Source organism: Capsicum annuum, chromosome 4 (genome assembly GCF_002878395.1).
Source record: "Capsicum annuum cultivar UCD-10X-F1 chromosome 4, UCD10Xv1.1, whole genome shotgun sequence".
Taxonomy (NCBI): Eukaryota; Viridiplantae; Streptophyta; class Magnoliopsida; order Solanales; family Solanaceae; genus Capsicum; species Capsicum annuum.
Window position 1 is genome coordinate 1,356,364 of NC_061114.1, and position 12,003 is coordinate 1,368,366.

General features: G+C 35.8%; 1 non-coding gene across 1 annotated transcript; it reads right to left on the minus strand.

Annotated features, from left to right (window-relative positions):
* Positions 1–1,164: 1,164 nt before the first annotated feature.
* LOC124898347 lies at positions 1,165–1,294 on the minus strand. Its single transcript, XR_007055319.1, has one exon. It is a non-coding gene; the product is annotated as a U11 spliceosomal RNA (small nuclear RNA).
* Between the last annotated feature and the right edge of the window lie 10,709 nt (positions 1,295–12,003).

Below are 12,003 nucleotides of genomic sequence, written 5' to 3' on the forward strand. Positions count from 1 at the left end.
TATTTTGTGACTGAATTGTGAATAAGTTAACCCAACAACCCAATACTAATAACCAAATAACATTTTTATCAGTTCGATTTATCGATCGGATCGATTTTTGTACACTCCTACTAAAAACATTCCATGTATACATCAAACTATTAATACCGATACAAACACATCCAATGTATACCGAAACTATATTCGAATTACCCATTCCATGTATTCATCAAACTACTAATACAAATTAACACAAATTTGGAATATGATTAATTGATTTAATGATATCAAATACTCCCTCCGTCCCAAATTATGTCACCATTTGCTTTTTCATCCATAAGAAAAAAAAATGTAGTCTTTCCTTATTTGGTAAGTTTTTAAAGACACAATTATAATTTTATCCTTAATAATCTCATTTGATTTTAAATACTATTACTCATTTTTTATTTATTTTTTCAATTAAAAGTAATCTCACTTAATTTTAAATACTATTACTCTTTTTCTTTAAGAAAGTTAATTTTGTAACTTTAACAAAGTCAATACTTATTTTTTAAATATCGTATACAATCAAATGGCAACACATAATTTAAGATGAACGGAGGGAGTACAAGTTAACTACATGGAAAAATTAAATTAGAATATTTTGGATATATAGAATTGGAGGGTTGGCCAATGAGAGCCAACCCTTTGTGGGTTCCACAAATTTATTAAAATACTCCTTCCGTCCCAAATTTTTTAATTTAATTCCTCATTTTACTTGTCCTTTTTCATTAATCAATAAAGAGACAATTTTGCTTTTTTCATATTTACCTTTACATTAATTACTTTTTCAGTTAAAATAAAAGACACTATAATAAATTAACCATGGTATTAATTATTTTTTTTTTAATTTAATTTCTCAAGACTTTTCATATTTATCCTTTACCTTAATTACTTTTTTAATTAAAATAAAAAATACTATAATAAACTAGCCATAATATTAATTTTTTTTTTTTTAATTTAATTTCTCAAGACTTTTCATATTTATCCTTTACTTATTCTTTTGAAAGGGATATGCTAAAAACTTACTCAGGTGCATCAAACCAACATAACTTCGCACAAAGTTACAATGACTAATCAATTTAATAATATCAAATACAAGTCAATTACATGGCAAATTTAAATTAGAATATTTTTGATAATAGTTGGAGGGTCGGCCAATGAGGGGCCAACCCTTTTGTGGGTTCCACAAATTATGTCGGCCATATGTCTTGATAGCCATACAGCACTCACCGCTGAGGGCGAGAGTGGCATATTTAGCCAACCGACCCTTTTTAATCTTTTAAAGATTCACTCATCCTTTGTATTTATATTCACCTACTTCACCTTCACACTTGCTCATCTGTCGATGTGGGAAGAGAGCATAATAGACTTACCTTTTCAATTTTTATTTTTTTTGGGGGGGTGGGAGGGGGGGGGGGGGGTTGTCACCCAAAGTGGGATGGTAAACGTATTGAGATTGGGTTTGTCACCTAAGTATCTGGTGAACGTATTGGAGTTTGACTACGTCTGAATTCATATTGGGGTAAAGTATTTCTGCAAGTATTGGAGTTCGACTACATCTGAATTTATATTGAGATTGAGTTTGTCACCTAAGTCTCTGGTGAACCTATGGGAGTTCAACTACGTCTGACTTCATATTGAGTTATATCTTCTATAGACGTATATATTTAACATATGCAAGTGTATATGTTTTGCAAATTAGTATATAACTATATATATATACATATTGTAGTATATGTATATGTATATTGTAGTGTATATTTTATTTAAAGTAGTACATATATTTTGAATGGTGTGTATATATGTGTATATATCTTCTACAGATGTATATATTTAATGTATCCGAGTGTATATGCTTTACAAATTAGTATATAACTATATATATATATATATATATGTATATTATAGTTTCTATTTTATTTAACATATGACATATATATTGAATGGTGCGTATATATGTGTATATATCTTATACAGATGTATATCTTTAACGTATACAAGTGTATGTGTTTTATAAATTAGTATATAAGTATATATGTATATATATATATATATATATATATACATACATAGTATATAAATACATATTGTAGTATATATTTTATTTAAAGTAGTACCTATATATTGATTTAAAATGAATTTCAAGTTTAAATTAAAAAATTACTTTTAATATATTATTAATTAACTCTCTCTCTCTCACACACACATATATATATATTGTTGTATATACTTTATTTAAAGTAGTACATATATATTGAATGGTGTGTATATATGTGTTTATATCTTGTATAGACTTATATCTTTAACGTATACAAGTGTATGTGTTTTATAAATTAGTATATAAGTATATATATATATATATATATATATATATATATATTGTAGTATATACTTTATTTAAAGTAGTACATATTGTTGAATGGTGCGTATATATGTGTATATATCTTCTATAGACATATATCTTTAACGTATACAAGTGTATATGTTCTATAAATTAGTATGTAACTATACATATATACATATTGTTGTATATATATATGTACATTGTAGTATATATTTTATTTAAAGCAATACATATATATTGAATAGTGCGTATATATGTGTATATATCTTCTAAAGTAGTATATATTTAACGTATACAAGTGTACGTGTTTTATAAATTAGTATGTAAGTGTATATATATATATATATTGTAGTATATACTTTATTTAAAGTAGTACATATATATTGAATGGTGCATATATATGTGTATATATCTTCTATAGGCGTATATCTTTAACGTATACAAGTGTATATGTTTTATAAATTAGTATGTAACTATATATATATACATATTGTTGTATAGATATATATGTATATTGTAGTGTATATTTTATTTAAAGTAGTACATATATATTGAATGGTGCATATATATGTGTATATATCTTCTATAAGCTTATATATTTAACGTATAAATGTGTATATGTTTTATAAATTAGTATATAAATATATATATATATATATATATATATATATATATATATTGTAGTGTATATATATATTATACTATTATAGTATATGTTTTATTTAAAGTAGTATGTATAGTCATATATAATTATATATTGAATGGTACGTATATATGTGTAATTGTTTATATATTTATTAAAAAATATATATTGTATATTGGAGTGTATATAGTGTATATAATTGTAGTGCATATAGTGTATATTGGAATTTTTATTTATTTTTTAAACGGGTTTGACCGGGTTTTGGTGGGTTTGACCGGATTGGATTAAGTGGGCCGGATTAGGGTGGGTTTTAATTTTTTTACTATTGGGCCCGGCCCGGCTAGCGTTAAAACCGGCCCTTAACCCGGTTAAAATAGAAGGGCCGGTTCCGGGTTGGGGGTATAGACTTTCCCTTTTCAATGATTTGGGTTTAATTTGTCACCTAAGTGGGATGGTTGGAACCAATCTGAAGTGCAAATCGCGTAAGTTTACTTGGAAAATTGTATAGTTAGAAGTGTAGATCGCGTAAGTTTAGTGGGGAAACGGATAGTGTTTGTCACCTAAGTGGGATGGTTGAAATCAATCAGGAGTGCAGATCACGTAAGTTTAGTTGGAAAGTGGATAATCAAAAGTGTAAATCGCATAAATTTAGTGGGAAACGGATCGCAATGTAATAATTAGGAGAAACGTATTGTATCGGAGTTTAACTAAATTGAAATTCATGTTCATATTGGTATAAAGTGTTTTATATCAAAGATGATTCTGGTTCAAGCCAATACTAATCAGAAGTGCAAATCACGTAAATTTAGTCAGAAAATGGATCGTGATGTAACGATTAGGATGAATGTATTATATTTGAGACACCCATCCTTTGTATTTATATTCACCTTGTCACACCCCCTTTTTACGTACTCCAAAAGATTTATATTTTAAGTTCGAAAGGGTTTTATTATTTAAGTGACAAGAAATGAAAATTTGTTTCGGAAAAGGATTATTTACATTTTTATTTAGAGTCGCCACTTGGCATAATCCGGTGTGCCAAGTCACCTTTGGGAAATCCTTTTCGAAACCATTTGACTCTTAAACTGATTTGCAAACAGAGGTTCCGGCTAAGGAATTTTGTTGACTGAGAGGAAGGTGTTAGGCACCCCTCGATCCCGTGGTTCAACCACGGCTGCTTGGGTAAAGTGTATCAACTATTTTGGCATTACGAAATGTAAAAGGCACACAAAATAATCAGACAATAACAAAACAAAACAACAATATAAAGTCCAGTCCAATTATTACAAGCCGAAATAAAAATACTGAAATAACCTACACTAGTCCTAAACCATGTTTTACCCGATGCCTAGGGCCTTGATCACGAGCATCCTTAGCATACAAAATTCTTCGGGGCATTCCCCGGTGAGTAAATACAAATTACCTCGGGGCATTCCCCGGTTAAATAAATACACTTTCCAAATACGATAAACAAAACATTCAACAAATATTCCAATCATTCCAACACTACACTAATCCTAAACTTGCCTACCCGAACTTACTGTTTGCCTACCCGAACTTACTGTTTGCCTACCCGCTCGACGACATATCGCATTCAACATCAAAAATGTATCAAAAATATCATAATATTCACTTTTATCAATTTTCGATTCCCGTCCCCAAATAACTAATTCCGCTTCTCGAATGAGATATTATTTCATCACATAATTCATGATTGAGAGGACCCACAACGAATCAAAACAAGCAAATATTCACAAACCAGCACTAACAATTCACATACCGAATCACGTTCCATAATCACATAAGAATTAAAAGAGAGAGAGAAAAGAATTGGACCTCAATGCCGCTTTCAAGTATTATTCGATTAAATGAGATGAAATCCGCACCGGAACCTCGAATCAAGCCTTAACAACGAATAAACCAACTCGAATATAGGAAGACCAAATAGACAGATTTAAACAAGCCAGAGCAAACCCACTACGGACCTCCCGAATCGCGACTCAACTACGAATGAACCCCGACCCTTGTCTACCCGTTTGCATTTCCAACACCCAAGACGCACCGATCTGTTTTGTTTGTTCTCAGGTGAGTTCGAACTAGAAACGAGAACGAGGACTGGGAGTACCTGCTCAACGTCAAGCTGGAAGTGTTGTTCCCAGATGGGTTTCACTGTAGTAGCGACCCAACAGTGGTCGTCGGAGTACCTGGAGGCAACTCGGTGGATTTCCGGAGAAGAACTCACCGACCACAGTTCAGCTAACCCATTTTCTCTCTCTCTCCTTTCTCGATTTCCACTCTTTCTCCGATCTCGCTATTTTCTTGGTGCCAGAGCTCCGGTGAGCTCCGACGGTGTCAAGAGACGACGAAAAATGGTTTAGATTTCGGCGATGGGTAGCCTTTTCCGATAGGATTCACCAATTCTTACTGTTTCTTCGCCCAACCCCTCTCATATCAATCTCTATTCCTCACCATTTACTCTCAATTCTTTTCTTTTCTCTCTCGATTCACTCCCTCCTCTCTCTGTTTCTCCCTCTCTGATCACCCTACTCGCTATTCGTCTTCATCTCTTCTTGAACTCCACTATACGTGCGTGCGACGGTGAGAGAATGATGAGTGTATTTGGTGAGGTTGTTGTGTGTGCTTGTTTTTTCCGTGTAGCTGCGTGTGTTGCGAGGAAGAAAAATGGTGCGAGTGTGTATTATGATGAAGAGAAGATGAAGTTTTGTGTGTGAGGTTGGGAAGATGATGCTCAATGCTCTCTTCTTATTTTGTTGCTGATCGTCCTTTTTTTTTGGTTACTGTTCATGCCTTTTTTCTGTCTTTGATTGTGAGAGTATGTGTGTACTATGTAGAGTGAATTGTGAGAGTGAGTGGGCAGTGGGTACACGCGGGTAGGGGTAAGGGGTAGGGTATGGGGTGGTGAGGTGGGGGTAGGAGTAGGGGTAGGGTGTGATGTGTTTTATTTTGATTGGGTAGGTTGTTAGGATAAGATAGAATTAGTTAGGATATGTTTTGTTAGGGGATTTTTTTTTTTTTTTTTTTTTTTTGTATTTTATGAGGGTATAATAACATGGGTAAGGGTACACGGTAGGATAAAATAAGAATGGGTAAGAACGACATTGGGAGAGATGAAATTAGGTGTCTACATCATGCCCCCTTTGGATGTAAACACATGATGTTTTCATACAAAGCAGTAGACAACGAGGTGGAATTTTGTCCTGACCTTTATTTAAAAGCACGGAGCAAGAGGAAGGAGAAATACCAGGTCTTGACTTAGGACATCCTACCCACCCAAGTTATGAGGGGATCAAGTGACAAGTATCTCAAAGGACTGGAAGAAGATGGACTATACCGAGTTGGAAAGTTGAGTGAGGTTCCATCGAGGTTCCGGTCCGCGGCTCTGTCATTACATCAAAAATGAAAATTACAAGTTAAAATGTAAACGAAATTGCAAAATCCTATCTAACAGGTTCTGTTGGTTCTTGACTCGACTTTCATCACCCGATTCTTCAGGCGGGCTCTTGGCTTGCAATTTCTTTCAACTTGTTGCTTGGCTTTCAATTGCTTCACTTTTCGTTTCTTCACCCTATTCTCCAAGCGGGCTCCTGACTTGCTACTTCATCACTTTGTTGCTTGACTGTTCATTTTCTTCACTTTGTTCTTCCGGCGGGCTCCGGACTTGCTATTTCATCACCCTGTTCTTCAGCCGGACTCCTGACTTGCTATTTCATTACCCTGTTCTTCAGGCGGGCTCCTGAAACCCAAAATTAAAACTAGAACAAAAATTATCCCAAATAAAATTATAGTAAAGTAGTATTTCATTTTGAAAGTGTTGTCCCATTTTCCAGGAGGGTGCTGAACATAAGGTAAAATCCCATTTTTCAGGAGGGTCCTGAACAGAAAGTAAAAATCCCATTTTTCAGGAGGGTCCTGAACACAAAGTAAAGTCCCATTTTTCAGGAGGGTCCTGAATAGAAAGTAAAATTACATTTTTCAGGAGGGTCCTGAACAGAAAGTAAAATGCCATTTTTCAGGAAGGTCCTGAACTGAAAGAAAAATCCCATTTTTCAGGAGGGTCCTGAACATAAAGTAAAATTCCATTTTTCAGGAGGGTCCTGAACATAAAGTAAAATCCCATTTTTCATGAGGTTCCTGAACAGAAAGTAAAATCCCATTTTTCAGGAGGGTCCTGAACAGAAAATAAAATCCCATTTTTCAGGAGGGTCCTGAACATAAAGTAAAATCCCATTTTTCAGGAGGGTCCTGAACAGAAAGTAAAATCCCATTTTTCAGGAGGGTCCTGAACAGAAAATAAAATCCCATATTTCAGGAGGATCCTGAACATAAAGTAAAATTCCATTTTTCAGAAGGGTCCTGAACATAAAGTAAAATCCCATTTTTTCAGGAGGGTCCTGAACTGAAAGTAAAATCCCATTTTTTAGGAGGGTCCTGAACATAAAGTAAAATCTCATGTTTCAGGAGGGTCCTAAACATAAAGTAAAGTCCCATTTTTCAGGAGGGTCCTGAACATAAAGTAAAATCCCATTTTTCAGGACCGTCCTGAACATAAAGTAAAATTCTATTTTTCAGGAGGGTCCTGAACAGAAAGTAAAATCCCATTTTTCAGGAGGGTCCTGAACAGAAAATAAAATCCCATTTTTCAGGAGAGTCCTGAACATAAAGTAAAATCTCATTTTTTCGGAGGGTCCTGAACATAAAGTAAAATCCCTGAACAGAAAGTAAAATCCTATTTTTCAGGAGGATCCTGAACAGAAAGTAAAATCTCATTTTTCAGGAGGGTCCTGAACCGAAAGTAAAATCCCATTTTTTAGGAGGGTCCTGAACAGAAAGTAAAATCCCATTTTTTAGGAGGGTCTTGAACATAAAGTAAAATCCCATTTTTCAGGAGGGTCCTGAACATAAATTAAAATCCCATTTTTCAGGAGGTTCCTAAATAGAAAGTAAAATTCCATTCTTTAGGAGGGTCCTGAACATAAAGTAAAATCTTATTTTTCAGGAGGGTCCTGAACAGAAAGTAAAATCCCATTTTTCAGGAGGGTCCTGAACATAAAGTAAAAACTTATTGGTGACTTGCAACTCTTGGCTTCTCAGGTATCTACCCCAGCATTCGTTTCTTTCATCTTTGTTCCAAATCGCTAACACTTGCCCTGTCTTGCCGTATCATTGACCCGGATCCAGATTGAGGGAAATGAGTTCTGACTCAAACAATGGGTTTCCATTTTACCATGCCCCTGAGGTGCACTCCTTCCCAAATCTGAAATTCTTCCACGGATCCAATAGTCTGTCGGCTGATAGACTTTCTTTGCTTCATGTTGAATTACGATCATATTTCTTTCCTGTGCTGTTCCTTGGCTTTTCCTCATATAATTGGAAAGACTGGTAGTAAATTTTGAAATTCTTTCTCGCTTGTTTTGACACAGACTTGACTTAAAACATAAAGAAATGATGGTGACTTTTATTTTGATAAATGACATAAGAAAAGATAAAAAGCATGAATATGTATATGAAAGAAAAGGGCAATGTCCTATATTTAAAAAGAAAAACTTATCTGAATACGACAACCAACTCCAATGATTATGACATGCATTTTGGATTGAGCTGCCTGATCTTCCAATCCAAACTCCCCATTTGTTATTGAGTTCATGCCTTTGCTGCTGAGCCGTTTCTTCAAATCCATTGGACTCCTACATCACATTCAATTGACGACATCTTAAAAGACTTTCGCCAATAAAGCTCTTTCTTCTCACTTTTCACTTTTCTCTTAAAATCTCCATCGCCTTACGGTGCTCGTGAGGGTTTTCTCCAATAAGACTCTCTCATTTTTATTTCTCTCCACTCATCATCGCCTTATGGTGCCTGCAAAGGTTTTCACCAATAAGACTCCCTCATTTTCATTTTCTCTCAAGTCACCATCGCCTTATGGTGCCTGCAAAGGTTTTCACCAATAAGACTCTCTCATTTTTATTTTCTCTTAACTCACCATCGCCTTATGATGCCCACCGGGGTTATCACTAATAAGACTCTCTCATTTTTGTATTTCTTTCCTGATTTCTTATGCTGAGGGAGACAAGTGGTACTTCACAATGTATCATCATATCCATTACATGCTTAGCCTTAACATTATCAAAAATTGATCTGAAAGACTTTCTTTGCTTGTAACTTGGCTTTTGGTTAAGGTTAGAAAAGATGGTAAGCGGCTCAAATAATACTTGAAGTGGGGGTGGGACTTACAACTTTTGGAATCGACTCAAACAACACATTAACTCATGCCCCAACTTTGTTGACTGGGTGAATCTTAGATCTTTATTTGGTTGGACCGAGCCCGAAATAGGGCAGCCTACATATCTCACTCTCGAGAGAGGAGAATCAGGTCGGACGTAGTTCCATCAGCTTGTTCTTTGTTTTGATTTTTTTTATTCTTATTTTCTCGACATTTATCTTTGACTCTATTTTGATTCCAAAAGAGGGATATGAAAGAAAATTAAAACAAAGCTCAAATGGGTAAACAAAGGATGACACAATGTTTGGATAGAATAATAAAATGCCTTCATCATATCAATCTTAAAAAATGCAAGTACTAAACATGTAGTAAAATCAACAAAGGATCAAATATCATACATAGTATCTTTTGACCGCATTAGCATTAATAGTCATTTCTGTCATTTTGCCTTCAATATCTGTCAAATATAAGGCTCCATTGGGCAACACTTTCTTCACAACAAAGGGACCTTGCCAGTTAGGGGAGAACTTGCCTTTCGCTTTAACCTGGTGAGGAAGGATACGTCTTAATACAAACTGACCAACTTCAAAATTTCTGGGACTGACCTTTTTGTTATACGCTCGAGCCATCCTCCTCTAATACAACTAGCCATGACACACAGACGTTAGCCTTTTTTCCTCGATCAAACTCAAGTGTTCCAGTCGGGTTTTTACCCATTCGTCATCATCAATCTCTACTTTCTACAATGACTCGGAGAGAGGGAATTTCAACTTCTGCAGGGATGACTGCTTCTGTCCCATGCACTAACAAATATGGAGTTGCCCCTGTTGAAGTGCGAACAGTGGTGCAATAACCTAGCAATGCAAATGGCAACCTTTCATGCCACTGTCTAGACCCTTTTACCATTTTTCGCAGTATCTTTTTTGTATTCTTATTGGCGGCTTCTCAGCGCCATTGGCTTTTGGGCGATATGGAGTAGAATTTCGATGTGCGATCTTAAACTGTTGACATACTTCTTGCATCAAATGACTCTTGAGATTGACAGCATTATCTGTAATGATCATCTTAGAATTCCAAATCTATGACTGCTATTGGCATGAACATAATCTTCTACAACTTTCTTTGTCATTGACTTGAAGGTTACTGCTTCTACCCACTTTGTGAAGTAATCAATGGCTACCGAAATAAATTTATGCCCATCTGATGCCTTCGGCTCAATCGGTCCAATCACATCCATTCCCCAAGCCACGAACGGCCATGGAGCGACCATTGCATGCAACTCAATAGGAGGAGAACGTATCAGATCACCGTGTACCTGACATTGATGACACTTTCGAACAAATTGAATAGAATCCCTTTCCATATTAAGCCAGTAATGACCTACTCGGAGAATATTCTTTGACAAAACATGACCGTTCATGTGTGACCCGCATACTCCAGAATGTATTTCAACCATGATTGTCGAGGCTTCTTTTGCATCTACACACCTTAAAAGTCCCAGATCTGGGGTCCTTCTATACAAGATTCCCCCACTTAAGAAAAATCCACTAGCCAGACGCCTAATAGTCCTCTTTTGATCGTTGGTGGCATATGCTGGGTATTCTCCTGACTGAATGTACCGCTTGATATCCAAGAACCAAGGTTCTCCATTGAGCTCTTCTCCAACCACATTGTAGTAAGCATGCTGATCACGACTCTGTATATGCACTGGATCGATGTAGGCTTTGTCAGGATATTGGAGCATTGAAGACAGAGTGGCTAAAGCATTAGTAATTTCATTGCGAATCCTTGGAATATGCCTAAATTTTACTAACACAAACCATTGACATAGCTCCTGCAAGCATTGTCGATACGGGATGAGCTTCAAATCTCGTGTCTCCTAATCGCCTTGAATTTGATGGACGAGCAAATCCGAATCTCCCAACACCAATAATTCTTGGACTCCCATATCAACAGCTAACCTCAAACCAAGAATGCAGGTTTTATACTTTGCCATATTGTTAGTACAGTAGAATCGAAGTTGTGCTGTTACCGGGAAATGTTGTCCCGATTCAGAGATAAGAACTGTACCTATTTCGACTCCTTTCATATTGACAGCTCCATCGAAGAATAACCTCCAACCTGGATCAGCATCTATAACGACTTCATCGACACACGACACTTCTTTGTCAGGAAAATATGTCTTTAATGGCTCGTACTCTTCATCGATGGGATTCTCAGCAAGATGATCTGCCAAGGCTTGGGCTTTCATGGTGGTTCGAGTCACATATACAATGTCGAACTCGGTAAGCAATATTTGCCACTTTGCTAATCGACCCGTTGGCATAGGCTTCTGAAAGATATACTTCAAAGGATCCATGCGGGAGATGAGATAAGTAGTATAGGATGAGAGATAATGCTTCAACTTCTATGCTACCCAAGTTAGGGCACAACACGTCCTTTCAAGAAGAGTATACCTGGCCTCAATTGCGGTGAACTTCTTGCTAAGATAATAAATAGCCTGCTCCTTTTTGCCTGTGGCATCATGTTGACCAGGACACAACCAAAAGAATTGTCCATGACTGATAAATAAAAGATCAAAGGCCTACCAGGCTCCAGGGGTACCAGCACTGGTGGATTTGACAAATATCTTTTGATTCGATCGAACGCTTCCTGATATTCTTCAGTCCATTTTACTGCAGCACTCTTTTTCAGCAACTTGAATAGGGGCTCATAAGTGGTTGTGAGTTGAGCAATAAACCTGCTAATGTAGTT